Here is a 12,250-nt window from a genome sequence, read left to right as displayed (position 1 = left end):
CATGCCAGTACCATGCTGTTTTTACCAATGTAGCTAGGTAATATGATTTAAAATCTGGATATGAGAGCCCTCCGTTTTTGCTTTTCCTTTTTAAGCTGTTTCTGGCTACTCAGGACCCCTTACCCTTCCAAATAAATTTGATAATTGTGTTTCCATTTCTTTGAAAAATGCTGGTGAAATTTTTTTTGGATTGCCTTGAATCTGTATATCAGTTTGGGTAGAATTGACATCTTAATGATATTTAGTCTTCCAATCCATGAGCGCAGAAAGTTCTTCCATTTATTTAGTTCTTTTTTTTTTCTTTTAGCAATGCATTATAGTTTTCTGAATACAAGTTCTTAACATCCTTGGTTAGGTTTATTCCTAAATATTTGATTATTTTGGTTGCTATTATAAATAGAATTTTCTCCCTGACTTCCTTCTCAGATTTCACATTATTTGTGTATAGAAACATTACTGATTTTTGCATATTAATCTTGTATTCTGTCATTCTGCTCAAATTGTTTATTAGCTCTAGCAACTTTGTTGTAGATTTTTCAGGACTTTCTAGGTATAGGATCATATTATCTGCAAAATAGCAAAAGTTTTACTTCTTCCTTTCTGATTTGGATGCCCTTTAATTCCCTTTTTAAAAAGATTTTATTATTTATTTCTTTCCCCTCCCCCTACCCGCATCTGCTCTCTGTGTCCATTCACTGTGTGTTCTTCTATGCCTGCTTGCATTCTCAGCAGCATCAGGATTCTGTGTCTCTTTTGATTCTGTCGTCTTGCTGCATCAGCTCTCCGCGTGTGTGGCACCACTCCTAAGCAAGCTGTGCTGTTTTTATGTGGGGCAGCTCAATGTGGGGTGCACTACTTGCGTGTGGGGCTCCCATACATGGCGGACACCCTTGCATGGCACAGCACTTCTTGTGTGCGGCAGCGCCACCCATGGGCCAGCTCACCACATGGGCCAGGAGGCCCTGGGTTTGAACCCTGGACCTCCTATATGGTAGGCAGATGCTCCATCAGTTGAACCACATCCACTTCCCCCCTTTATTTCTTTTTCTTGCCAGATTACTCTAGCTAGAACCTCTAGCACTATATTAAACAACAATGGTGACAGTGGGGCATGCTTGTCTTGTTCCCAATCTCAACAGAAAGCTTTCAATCTTTCACCATAGAGTACAATGTTAGCTGTGAGTTTTTCATATATGGTCTTAATCATGTTGAGAAAATTTCCTTCAATTCCTATCTTTTGTAGTATTTTTATGAAGAAAGAATGCTGTATTTGCCAAATGCCTTTTCTGCATCGATCAGTAAGATCATGTGATTTTTCTTCTTTGATTTATTAATGTGGTGTATTATGCTGATTGATTTTTTTGTGTTGCACCGCTCTTGAACATTTGGTATAAAACCCACTTGATCATGATGAATAATTCTTTTAATGTGTTGTTGGATTCGAATAGAAAGTATTTTGTTGAGGATTTTTGCATCCATATTCATTAGGGAAATGAGTCTGTAATTTCCTTTTTTCATAATATCTTTATCTGGCTTTGGTATTGGGGGATACAAGCTTCATAAAATGAATTGATAATGTTCCTTCTTATTCAACTTTTGGAAAAATTTGAGTAAGATTGGTGTTAAATCTTTTTTAATGCTTTATAGAACTCACCAGTGAAACAATCTGTTCATTTTGGAGAGTTGTTTGATGACAGTTTCAATTTCTTTACTTGTGATTGGTATGATAAGGTTTTCTATTTTTTCTAGGGTCAGTGTAGGTTGTTCATAGATTCCTAGGAAAATTTCCATTTCATCTACACTGTCTAGTCTGTTGGCATACATTTGTCCACAGTGTCCTTTTATAATCTCTTTTATTTCTGTGGGGTCAGGAATAATGTCACCATTTTCATTTTTTTCTTTCTTATTTGCATTTTCTCTGTCTTTCTCTGTCAGTCTAGCTAAGGGATTTTCATTTTGTTAATCTTCTCAAAGAACCATCTTTTGCTTTTGTTAGTTCTTTCTACTGTTTTTTCTTGTTGTTGTTCTCAAATTATTTCTGCCCTGATCTTTGTCATTTCATTCCTTCCACTTCCTTTGAGAATAGTTAGCCATGTAGTTATTTCATGGATTTAGCTCTTTTTTTTTAAATGTAAGCATTGAAGGCTATTTTTTTCCCCTCTCAGCACTTCCTTTGCTGTATCCCATAGGTTCTGATATGTTGTGTTCTTGTTTTCATTCATCTCAAGATATTTATTTATCTATTTCCTCAGTTTCTTCTTTGACCCACTTATTATTTTGGAGAGTGCTGTTTAATCTCAATATATTTGTGAATTTTCCCTTTTTCCACCTGTTGTTGATTTCAAGCTTTAGTACATTATAATCAAGAAAGTGCTTTGTATAATTTAAGTCTTGTTGAATTTATTGAGATCTGCTTTATGACCCAAAACATCATCTATCTTGGAGAAAGATGCATGAGCACTTGAGAAGAATGGATATCCTGCTGTTTGGGGGTGTAATGTTCTATATATGTCTATTAAGTTTAGTTCATTTATCACATTATTCATGATAATATGATGTTTCTTTATTGATCCTCTGTCCAGATGTTCAGTCCAATGCTGAGTGGTGTATTGAAATCTCCAACCGTTATTGTAGAGACATCTATATCTCATTTCAGTTTTGCTAGTGTTTGTCTTATGTAATTTGGGGCATCCTGGTTAGGTGCATGTATATTTATGATTGTTATTTCTTCCTAGTGAGTCGCCCCATTTATTAATATATAATGTCCTCCTTGTCTCTAATAATAGTTTTGCTTTTAAAGTCTATTGCATCTGATATAACTATAGTTACTCTAGCTTTTTTGTTGTTGTTGTTACTGTGTTCATAGAATATTTTTTCCCATTCTTTCACTTTCAATCTATTGGTATCCTGGGGTCTAAGGTGAAGCTCTTGTAGACAACATATAAATGGCTCATAATTTCTTATCCATTCCACCAATCTGTGTCTTTTATTGAGAAGTTTAATCCATTAACATTCAATGTTATTACTGTAAAAGCAGTTCTTACTTTACCTTTTTAACTTTTCACTTTTATCTGTCATATTTTATTTGCACCACTGTTTTTATACTTTAAGTTACTTTTACTGATATAATCTTTGTTTCTAGACTCTCTTCCAAGCCTTTCTCTCTTGTCTTTTCTTATCAGACTGTAGTACTCTCTTTAGCATTTCCTGCAAAGCTAGTTTCTTTGTTGCAAACTCTCTGTTTCTGTTTATCTGTGAATATTCTAAACTTGCCCTCAAGCTTGGAAGACAATTTTGCCATATATAAGATTCTTGGCTGGCAGTTTTTCTCTTGCATTATCTTTAATATATCCTACCAGTGCCTATTGCCTCCCTGGTTTCTGATGAGAAATTAGCACTTAATCTTACTGTGTGTTCCTTATATGTGATTCATCACTTTTTTCTTGCTGCTTTCAGAATTCTGCCTTTGTCTTTGGCATTTGACATTCTGATTAGAATGTGTCTTGGAGTTGGTCTATTCTAATTTATTTAGATGGGAATATATTGTGTTTGTTGGACATGGATATCTTTGTCCTTCAATAGGGTTGGGAAATTTTTTACCATTATTTCTTCAAATATTACTTCTATCCCTTTTTCTTTTTCTTCTGGGGCACCCATGACAAGTATGTTTCCACTTTTCTTGCCATCACTCAGTTTCCTGAGACCCAGTTCAATTTTTTCCATTCTTTTCTTTATCTGTTCTTTTATATGTTTGATTTTGGAGACCATGTTTTCAAGCTCCTGTCTTCTGCTTCCTCAAATCTGCTGTTATGTGCTTCCAGTGTATTTTTAATTTCATTTATTTTGCCCTTCATTCCCATAAGATCTGCTATTTTTCTATACATGCTTTCAAATTCTTTGTGTTCACCCAGTGCCTTCTTAACATACTCAATCTCTTTAGCCATCACATTGAATTTATTAAGGAGATTTGTTTGGACATCTGTGATTGGTTGACCCACATCTTTTATAAAATCTGAAGGCTTACCTTGTTTCTTTGACTGGGGCATATCTTCCTATTTGTTGGTATGGATTGTAATTTTTTTGTTGGTGTCTTGGCAACTGGAATTTTTTCTGGGTCCAGTTTCTTTCTTCAGTTTAGATGTTTCTTGCCCTTTCTCCCTTGTTGGTTGTGTAGTAGGAGCCGAGGACGTAGATGGTACTGTAAGCTGTGGAGACTGAAGCTGCCAATGTTGCTCCAGGAAACAATGACTCTTCTCCAACTTTCTCCTCTGCCAGGGATAGGGATGGTGTTGCAGTCATGTGTAGTAATCCAAGCTGTGCAAGTCAAGACCTCCTGGAGTTGCCTGGGGTGACTGATGAAGCTTTATGACCCATCTTCCTCTGCCTGGGCAGGGATGGAGCTGCATGTGTAGGTAGAAAACTAAGCCACATGGATCAAAATTGACTGCAGTGGACCAAGTAGATTAATGTATATCCAATCCCCCCCCCCCAACTTCCCAGGGGAGGAGATGGACCCTCCAGAGTGCCAAATAATCAAATCCGCATGGGTCAAAAGTGCCCGCAGCTGCCCTGAAAGGCTGGGGGAGTAGTCCCTTCTGCCATTTATAGGATATGGGTGAAACCACAGGTGCCCAACAAACTATTCTGTGCTGGCTGAAAGCACCTGCAGTTGCCCAGAGAGCTTGGTGCAGGTCCCACCAGTTTCCTCCCTGCCAGAGGTGGGTCTGGAACCTAGGCTAGTGCTGCAATCTGATATGGGCAGAAAAAAGCCAGTCCCTACCATTGCTGTGATTTTCAATCAACCCGCTTCCCCTTATCCATAGTTTAATAGCAGCTACTGGGATCTTCCCAGCTTGGACAGGGTAAAACTTTAGCCATTCTTAGCATTGTATTTTAGCCAGCCAAATTTACTAATCCATAGCTGAAATCAGTGCCTGACTACCTCTTCCTCCCCCATTTCTGGGAAATGGAGCTTCAAACTCCAGCCAAAGAATAGCTCCCAATGTGGCTTGCGCTGCCAGTGGAGGATGGGCACTGACCTCCACAGAATGGAGTGCTCTTTTCATGAATCTTCACTGCAGCTGGGCAGTCTCCTCCTTTGGTTCTTTCAAGGCTGTTGTACAATGTGCTTCTGGTCTCTTGGGCCCCCAAACAGGTCCCTGTAGGACATGCTGACTCTTGGAACACCTTACTTAGCTGATATCTTGCCCCTCTATTTACTTTTAATTCATGCTATATTTTTGTGTGGGTCCATGAGAGTGTCTTTGCATATTTAATTTTTTGGGGGAAAACGATAGCTCTAAAGGGAAGGGAAGAAATAAAGGGGAGAAAATGTCAATAAATTATTTGGAGCTACCTGCAAGCTACCACTTTGCAATCCCAAAGGCCTTCCTGTGACCTGCAGGAGTAGGTCAGCTCCCAGAGGTCTAACTTAAAGCTCAGTAGCAGCATGAACATTGTCAACACATTCTTTACTGGTGCACATGCTACATCTCCTCCCACACCAAGTATGGTCTATGTGAGTGTCCCCAGTGGGGTCACATGATTAGTCAGAGAAGTGAGAAACAGTTTAAGGGGGTTGGGGGAGATGAGAGAGTTCTAACACGGTGGTATAATTTGAGATTCAAAGTTAAAGAATGTCCTTGCTGCAGGACTTATTAGCATTTTTAATGTATCAGTGATCATTGTAAAGTTCCAAGAGGGAATTATAGAAGTCAAAATATTCTCCAAATCTCTCTGAGAGCAGAACTTTTTATTTCTTATGGAGCTAGGGTTATACAGAACCCTCTTCAGAACTTGCACCTCACCAGCAGAATCTTCCAGGGTAGAAGATGTTTTGGTGTCAAATTTAATTGTGCTTGGGGACACTCTTTCCTGCCTTCTGGCTATGGGAGTAGCTCCTGCCCAAAACCTAAGGACAGGAAGCATACATGGTCTCTCCCCAGCTCCCAAGAAACTGAATCAGGAAGGCATGGAGTGGAGCCTTCTCCTCTCCTCCCTTCCCCAAGGCATGCCTGGCCCTGGGAAGTGCCAGTCCACTTTCTGCTCTCTCACTCCAGCCCCTGGGCTGCTAACCTCTCCAAGCCTGTGATGGCCAAGTCTGTTGTAGTGACAGGAGCTGGAGCCCTGACTGGATTATCACAGAATTCCTGTGATAAGAATAGAGTCATGTGATGTAATAGCCAATTCCTTTGTTAAGTAGTGACTATCAACATCACTGTGGCAAAACTTTTTTATGCTTTTTAGGGGGCTTTTTTTTTTTTTCTTTTTTGGATACTTAAATCTTGAATCTTCACCTTACATGGACAATATGAATTTGGAATTTATGAAATTAAACAAGATGTTTGAAATAAAGTACTATCGTGTTTCAACTTTGTTTCCATTGGAATAGTCTCTCTATACTTATATATTCAGTTTCATTGTTAATGTTATAGATAAATACACACCCACTCAATTTTTTCCCGTGTGTGTGTGTATATATGTGTGTATATATATATATATGTAAAATATGCATGTGATGCAGCACACTTCTTATAAATTCTTTTTTATGGACTTCTGAAGATACAAAGAAGACAGGGGGAGTTTCCCATTCTTTAGTATTTAGAGAATGCTAGACACAGCTGCAAGGTCTTTGGTGCTTGCATATTTTCTTTAACTCCTAGTAGGTATGTGGGGATGGAGTTTTGAGGAAGAGTTCAAATTTCATGGCATTTCAAAGCAGATGGTAAACTTTTCAAATTTGTTCTTGAAAGATAGGAATAGACACAAAGGACAACAAAGGAAATAAGAAAGCAAGATTCAGGGAGTTGAGCTTGCCTTCTTTGACAAAGAGGACTAAGACGGAGCAAGGTATCAATCTGCAAATATTTGAAAATGTGAATATCTTTGAGTGGGAGCATTGTTTGTCCTGGTAAGCATGGGTTTAGCAAACACTCATACTGAGAAATGAAACGGTAACTATCAAAGACTGAAACAGTTTTAATGGACAGAGTGAAGAAGAGGTAATCCTTTACCAGGCACAGGTATTTCATTGGAGACCCTCAAGTTCTTTAAATGAGAAGCATATTTTTGACGCATTCAAGGTAATTCTACATTCTTAAGTTTATGGCTAGCATGAAGTTCTTTCTGTTTTGTTTTAAGTTGGGGGCTTTTTAAGTGGAAAAATGGCATCATTAATTTCAGCATACACAGTATCCACGTACTCTGCCTGTTTATAAAAACAGAGCTTTGATAGCATATGACCCTTGGGTTTAAATACGACCCCAAGTTCCATCACAGTGCACAAGTCTACACATCAGGGCCACAGGCCAACAAAATGAATAGCAGTCTATATATCATCCCGATGTTTTTCCCATTTATCACTGATTGTTAGCAATGTATCTGATAATTTTGCTTATCATTTCTCAAATTTACTTAGAGGACAGCAAGCCGCAAAAATTTACATAAATGAATCCAAGCATTCATTCGAGAAATAAGTATTGGCTTTTGTTATGTATACATAGAGTAGATTTACCACAAAGTTAATAGCCATCAAAATTCGAGCTTCAGGGCTCCTCACTTTCACTGACTCTTTCCAAAGTCTTGTACCTTATTTTGTATTCATAATTTTGTATTTTTTTCTTCAAAAAAGGCCTCTGAACTATATAATCTTCAGGGTCTGTAACACCTTCATCAGCTCTAGAGAAAACAGTCAAGTTTCATAGCCACCAGCCCAACATCAGGGTACATCCGACTGAAATAGGATGTGGATTAGAAACACAAACCAGGACCTCCTGCATCCCCAGAATACCTGAGACTGGTTCACTGCTGCAGGGTTCCAAATCTGCTTTGCCCACTTGATTCTCAAATAGCTCAGTGGGGACACTGACTTTTAAGGTGATCAGTAACCCCAGGGTCATGGCCACACTCAGAATTTATTTTACTCCAACTCCATCACCCAGGATATGGGAAACCAGTGCAGCCACTGTGGCATCTGCCCACCCCACTGTGGAAGGGAGTGCTTGCTTTGTTTAATGTGCCTCATTTAATATCTAGATCACTCTGAATTAAAGCTACAGGAGCATGGAAAACAAAGCAAAACAAAAGTTTGCCCATTCTATTGCTAATCTTTTGAAACAAATGTTTCCTCTTTATGTCTTCAGTCTCAAGGTAGCATTGACATGCTTCCCCCCAGTTGCCTCCTACGGAAAATGAATCAGATTGTTGGCATCTGTGTGTTTCTGTATCCAGAATCAAAAGCTCATCTTCCTTCTTGTATAGCTTCTGATGTGGTGAGCATCAATAGGTAACCTGATGCATCTTCATATAATAACTAAAATATTTCAGATTTTGCTTTAGAAAATTTTAGGCCTAGAAGCACAGAACATATTCTAGAACTAAGGCAGATTGTGGTGACTATTGGCTTATTGATCTATCTACTGCAAGGGTATGAAGCCCATGGAAACAGATGCAGGTACATACCTGATACAGCTTTGACCTTATTTTTTGTAGAAGAGCAGAAATATTATTGGCTAAAACGCTCTGGCAACGTGATAGAATTCGTGTGAATTCCAACACCATTACATTAAATGGAGATCCCTGTACGGTTATCTGAACCGTGCCATAGAGCAATTTGTAGAGGCAGCAATATTGGTCAGATTAAACTTTTTTACCTCATCTTCTATGAAGAATGCCTATTTTTTTCGCTTTTCATCTCAACGAAGTGAAATTTAACAAATAAAACTTTTTTTGCAGAACGTTTATTTTTAGATTATATATATATTTCTCCCCCTTACTGCCCTCAACTCTCCCTTTAAATATGGGGAAGCAGTCTCATCTTTCTTCCTTTAAACAGTTTAGAGTGTGGCTGGATGGAAGCTTGGGCACTTCCGGACTGCTTACCTTGGAAGGCACCACCCAGCCTTGCAGCTTCTTTATGAAACTGGCACCAGAAAGCTGCCTGCCTGGCGTGGAGAGCAGGTGTGTGGGGCAGAGCTGCCTCCTCCCAAGGCATGGAACAATTTGCCCACCCTTGGTCACTTTGTCTCCCTGTTTTCCAAGTCCCCAGCCCTTTCCCAGCCATACCCCTCCCTCCAATTGCACCACAAGCTCCGCTCCCAAGGGAACTCCTATGGGATCAAGGACAAGAAAAGCATGAACAATAACCTGTGCCCTTCCTCTTGCATCTGCACATTAAAAAGTGGCAAACTCTTCTTTGCAAATATAAAAGCGGACTTTAACTCTTCCAAGAGTTTTCTATTTTTGGAGCAGAGGTATTTTTATTTGCAAGAAGAATCAGGCTACACATTTGGAGATACCTGTTTTAGTCCAGTGTGAAGTGCTTAAATTGTTCCAGTGGAAAAAACCAGTAGCTGTATCATGTATATATTAAAAGACGGATGGAAGTGATCAGTGAGGTTTACATGCCTTAAGTTAAGCCTTCCCAGAGCCTCGTCATTTGCAGCTCTGCCGTGCCTACAGCTCTTTCTCTGGTTGCATCCACCATGCCAATACGCTGCAACGCTGGCCCCTGAAGCAATGCCTGCAAGGAAGCCAGTGACTGCTCCACATCTCTGACAGATGGGAGGGGTCAGCAGGAAAGGATATTTCAAGCACTTGACACTTACGGATTAAGTCCTAAAAAGTCTGACTCTCTATTCGGTGCACCAGGTTTGTTACTGCCGTTCAGGTATATAATGACACACAGCCACAACATGAAAGTGCAGCCCTTCCAAAATGTCCTCAGTGCAAAGGCAGAGTGAGGGTGTGTGTGCCCAGCCTTGTGTGAACGGGCCAGCAAACCTGCTTTTCTTGGCTTCCCAGGGCTGCTGGAGTGTGAAGTGTGGGGTCTTTCTCCCTCCCTGTTCCCCCCAAATATAGGCTGTCTGTGTCGGTTGTAAGTGTGAGGAGAGGAAATTGGGGAAATAGCACTTTCTGTAAAATGACCACAACGGTTGGTGGGAGGAAGGAGTGGTGAGAGGGAGGGAGGTCTTTTTAAAAATGTGTTTTCCTTAAGCAACCAGAATCACAAAATTCAGCTACGTCCCTTTCTATTGATCCCCCGGACCCCTTATGTGTTTATTTAATTCAGTGCAGAAATGCCAGCTCTGTCATTTGATGAGCACTTTGGAGATGCAGCGATTGGAGATTCGGTTAAACTCTTCCAGCATTTCATAAGCCATTGGGAAGCCTCGTCCCCTGACCTCTGGGTCATCCCCAAGCTGGTCATTTATTATATTTACAGCTAGGAAGGGAGGAAACTGCTAAAAAAACAAGACTTGGGGAAAGTATGGAAAGAGCAAACCTGGTGGAAACTGCAGGTGAGGTAAGTGATTAATTGTGCAGCTGGAAGTTGCCCTGGTATTTTTCACAAAACGATGGTCTTTAAAAATGCCGTGAATTTCTATTCTACTCTTTTCTTTTGATGCTTAGGAAAATATTAAATTGGGGAGACTATATCACCTGAGGCTATTACCAATTGTTACATAACTGTTTAAACATTTACGCAAGAGGTCAGAGTTGGAATAGGACAAAAAGGGAGGTAACAGTTGATATTGGGCATGTGTGACTATATGATTTTGAGGTTTTAAAAAAAACTATAAGAAACATTTCTAATTTTTAAAAAGAAATTCTTCCAGTAGATAAAAAAAAAAAGATTAAGATACTTTCAGATAAAAGGATTAAGATATTTTCAGATAAATCTAAAAATACGGATTCAGTAGGAAAACGTTGAGTCTTTAATTTTCCAAAGTTACACTGTGCCTTTGTTTTTTAAGTTTCAGAACCAGGGACTTAAAGAAACCGTGAGGTCAACAAACAAATTGTGAGGTGAACACAAATTCTTATTTCCTTCTGGCAACTGATGCGGAAGTGCAGAGAGCAGTTCAGGCTCGCTTTGTAGCAGTGTGGAAGTTTCACCCAGTATGAAATGTATTTGCTGAGAAGAGCCTGAACTCCCATAAAATTACACAGGTTATCAAAAGCATTATCCAAGGGTCGTGAGCAAAGTTCATAACGTTTCCAGAGTCAGAATGTTTACATTCCTCATACCTACGACAGAAAACTTACATAACTTTTTTTTCCTCAGGGGGATAGGTAACAGATTTTAAAATATCCCCATGAGGTTTCGCCTTACGGCAACCTCAACTGATTTCTCCACTGACAAAGGAAAATAACTGACAGAGAATTACCCAAAGAACTATATTATGGCTGAAAATCGATAACAAACTTGCTCTGACCGAGACTATGAGAGAAAAACACTTGCAAAGTGAAGTGGGAATAATTCTTCTCTCGCAATCTCGATCACTTGCACCCACAGCAAACAAGACAACATCTGGATATTGTTTCTCAGGCAAGAATAAAGCACTTTTTTTGTGCCCCATCATTAAGTAAAAACCCGTTTTCCACATGCAAACAGCACTTGTAAATTCCCCCAGATAAGCTTAGACGTCTTGAATGATTTAAGTAAGTTTTAAAAGAATCATAACTCTTTCATTACCTTTGGAATTATAAAGTGTTCTTTTCCAAAATCTCTCTCGCGTGCTGTCTGCTCCAGCGTTGAGATAAGCACATACCTTTTACCTGCAAAGACCGATGAATGCAGCGTCCAGACAAGATGTGAAGTTATGACAAGACAAAAAAATAATCATCTGTCGATGCAGGTTGCCTTGGAGAGATAGGCTTTCTCAAAACGAAGACAGCACTCTCCTGCTGCTCACTGTCAGTCAAAAACAAGTTGGTACAAGTTTGAGTAGGAATTACCTGAAGGAACTGAAGAGAGAAAGAAAGAGATTGGGAGGGATTGGGCGGAGGAAGGGAAAGAGAAGGAGGGAGGGAAGGAGGGAAAGGGAGAGAGGAAAAAAAAAAAAGGAATCTGAGAAAGGAGTTCATGATGTCAGCAGTGCGTCTTAAGGAAATCTCCAGACCAGCAAAGCGTTCTAATGACACCAGTCCTGTGCCCCGCAATCACCTGTAGAAAAAGGAAACTGATGCTCTTTTCAAGAATGCCGGTCAATCTTTGAAGAAACTTTGGCCACTCTTATCAATGCTTTTTTAAGGTCCCTTTGCCTAAATAAGCTATAAAGAAATAACCATATTATCTTTTCTAAGAAACTCTCCTTTACCCCGTGTTTCCTCCTCCTCTTGCCTCTCTCCATTCCAAATGAATATTAACAAAAATCCCAGGCTCCTGTGATACTCAGATCAATTGATATGATATATGATATATATATATATATATGATCATAGCAAAACATCAAGAGGGAGACTAGTA

The 12,250-nt window shown here is 39.4% G+C and overlaps 1 protein-coding gene across 2 annotated transcripts in view; it reads right to left on the bottom strand.

The window, feature by feature from the left end:
- KCNJ15 (potassium inwardly rectifying channel subfamily J member 15) overlaps positions 1-11,846 on the bottom strand; it is a 55,935-nt gene extending 44,089 nt beyond the window's left edge. Inside the window, exon 1 of one of the 2 annotated variants that reach the window (XM_004462325.5) lies at positions 11,477-11,846. The gene's annotated coding sequence lies outside the window, so the exon portion shown is untranslated. The remainder of the gene's footprint in view (positions 1-11,476) is intronic. The other variant, XM_004462327.5, reaches the window with a different exon arrangement.
- Between the last annotated feature and the right edge of the window lie 404 nt (positions 11,847-12,250).

This window comes from Dasypus novemcinctus, chromosome 4 (assembly GCF_030445035.2).
Source record: "Dasypus novemcinctus isolate mDasNov1 chromosome 4, mDasNov1.1.hap2, whole genome shotgun sequence".
Classification (NCBI taxonomy): Eukaryota; Metazoa; Chordata; class Mammalia; order Cingulata; family Dasypodidae; genus Dasypus; species Dasypus novemcinctus.
The sequence above is the reverse complement of the archived record's forward strand: the minus strand, read 5'-3'. Positions and strand labels throughout refer to the sequence as shown.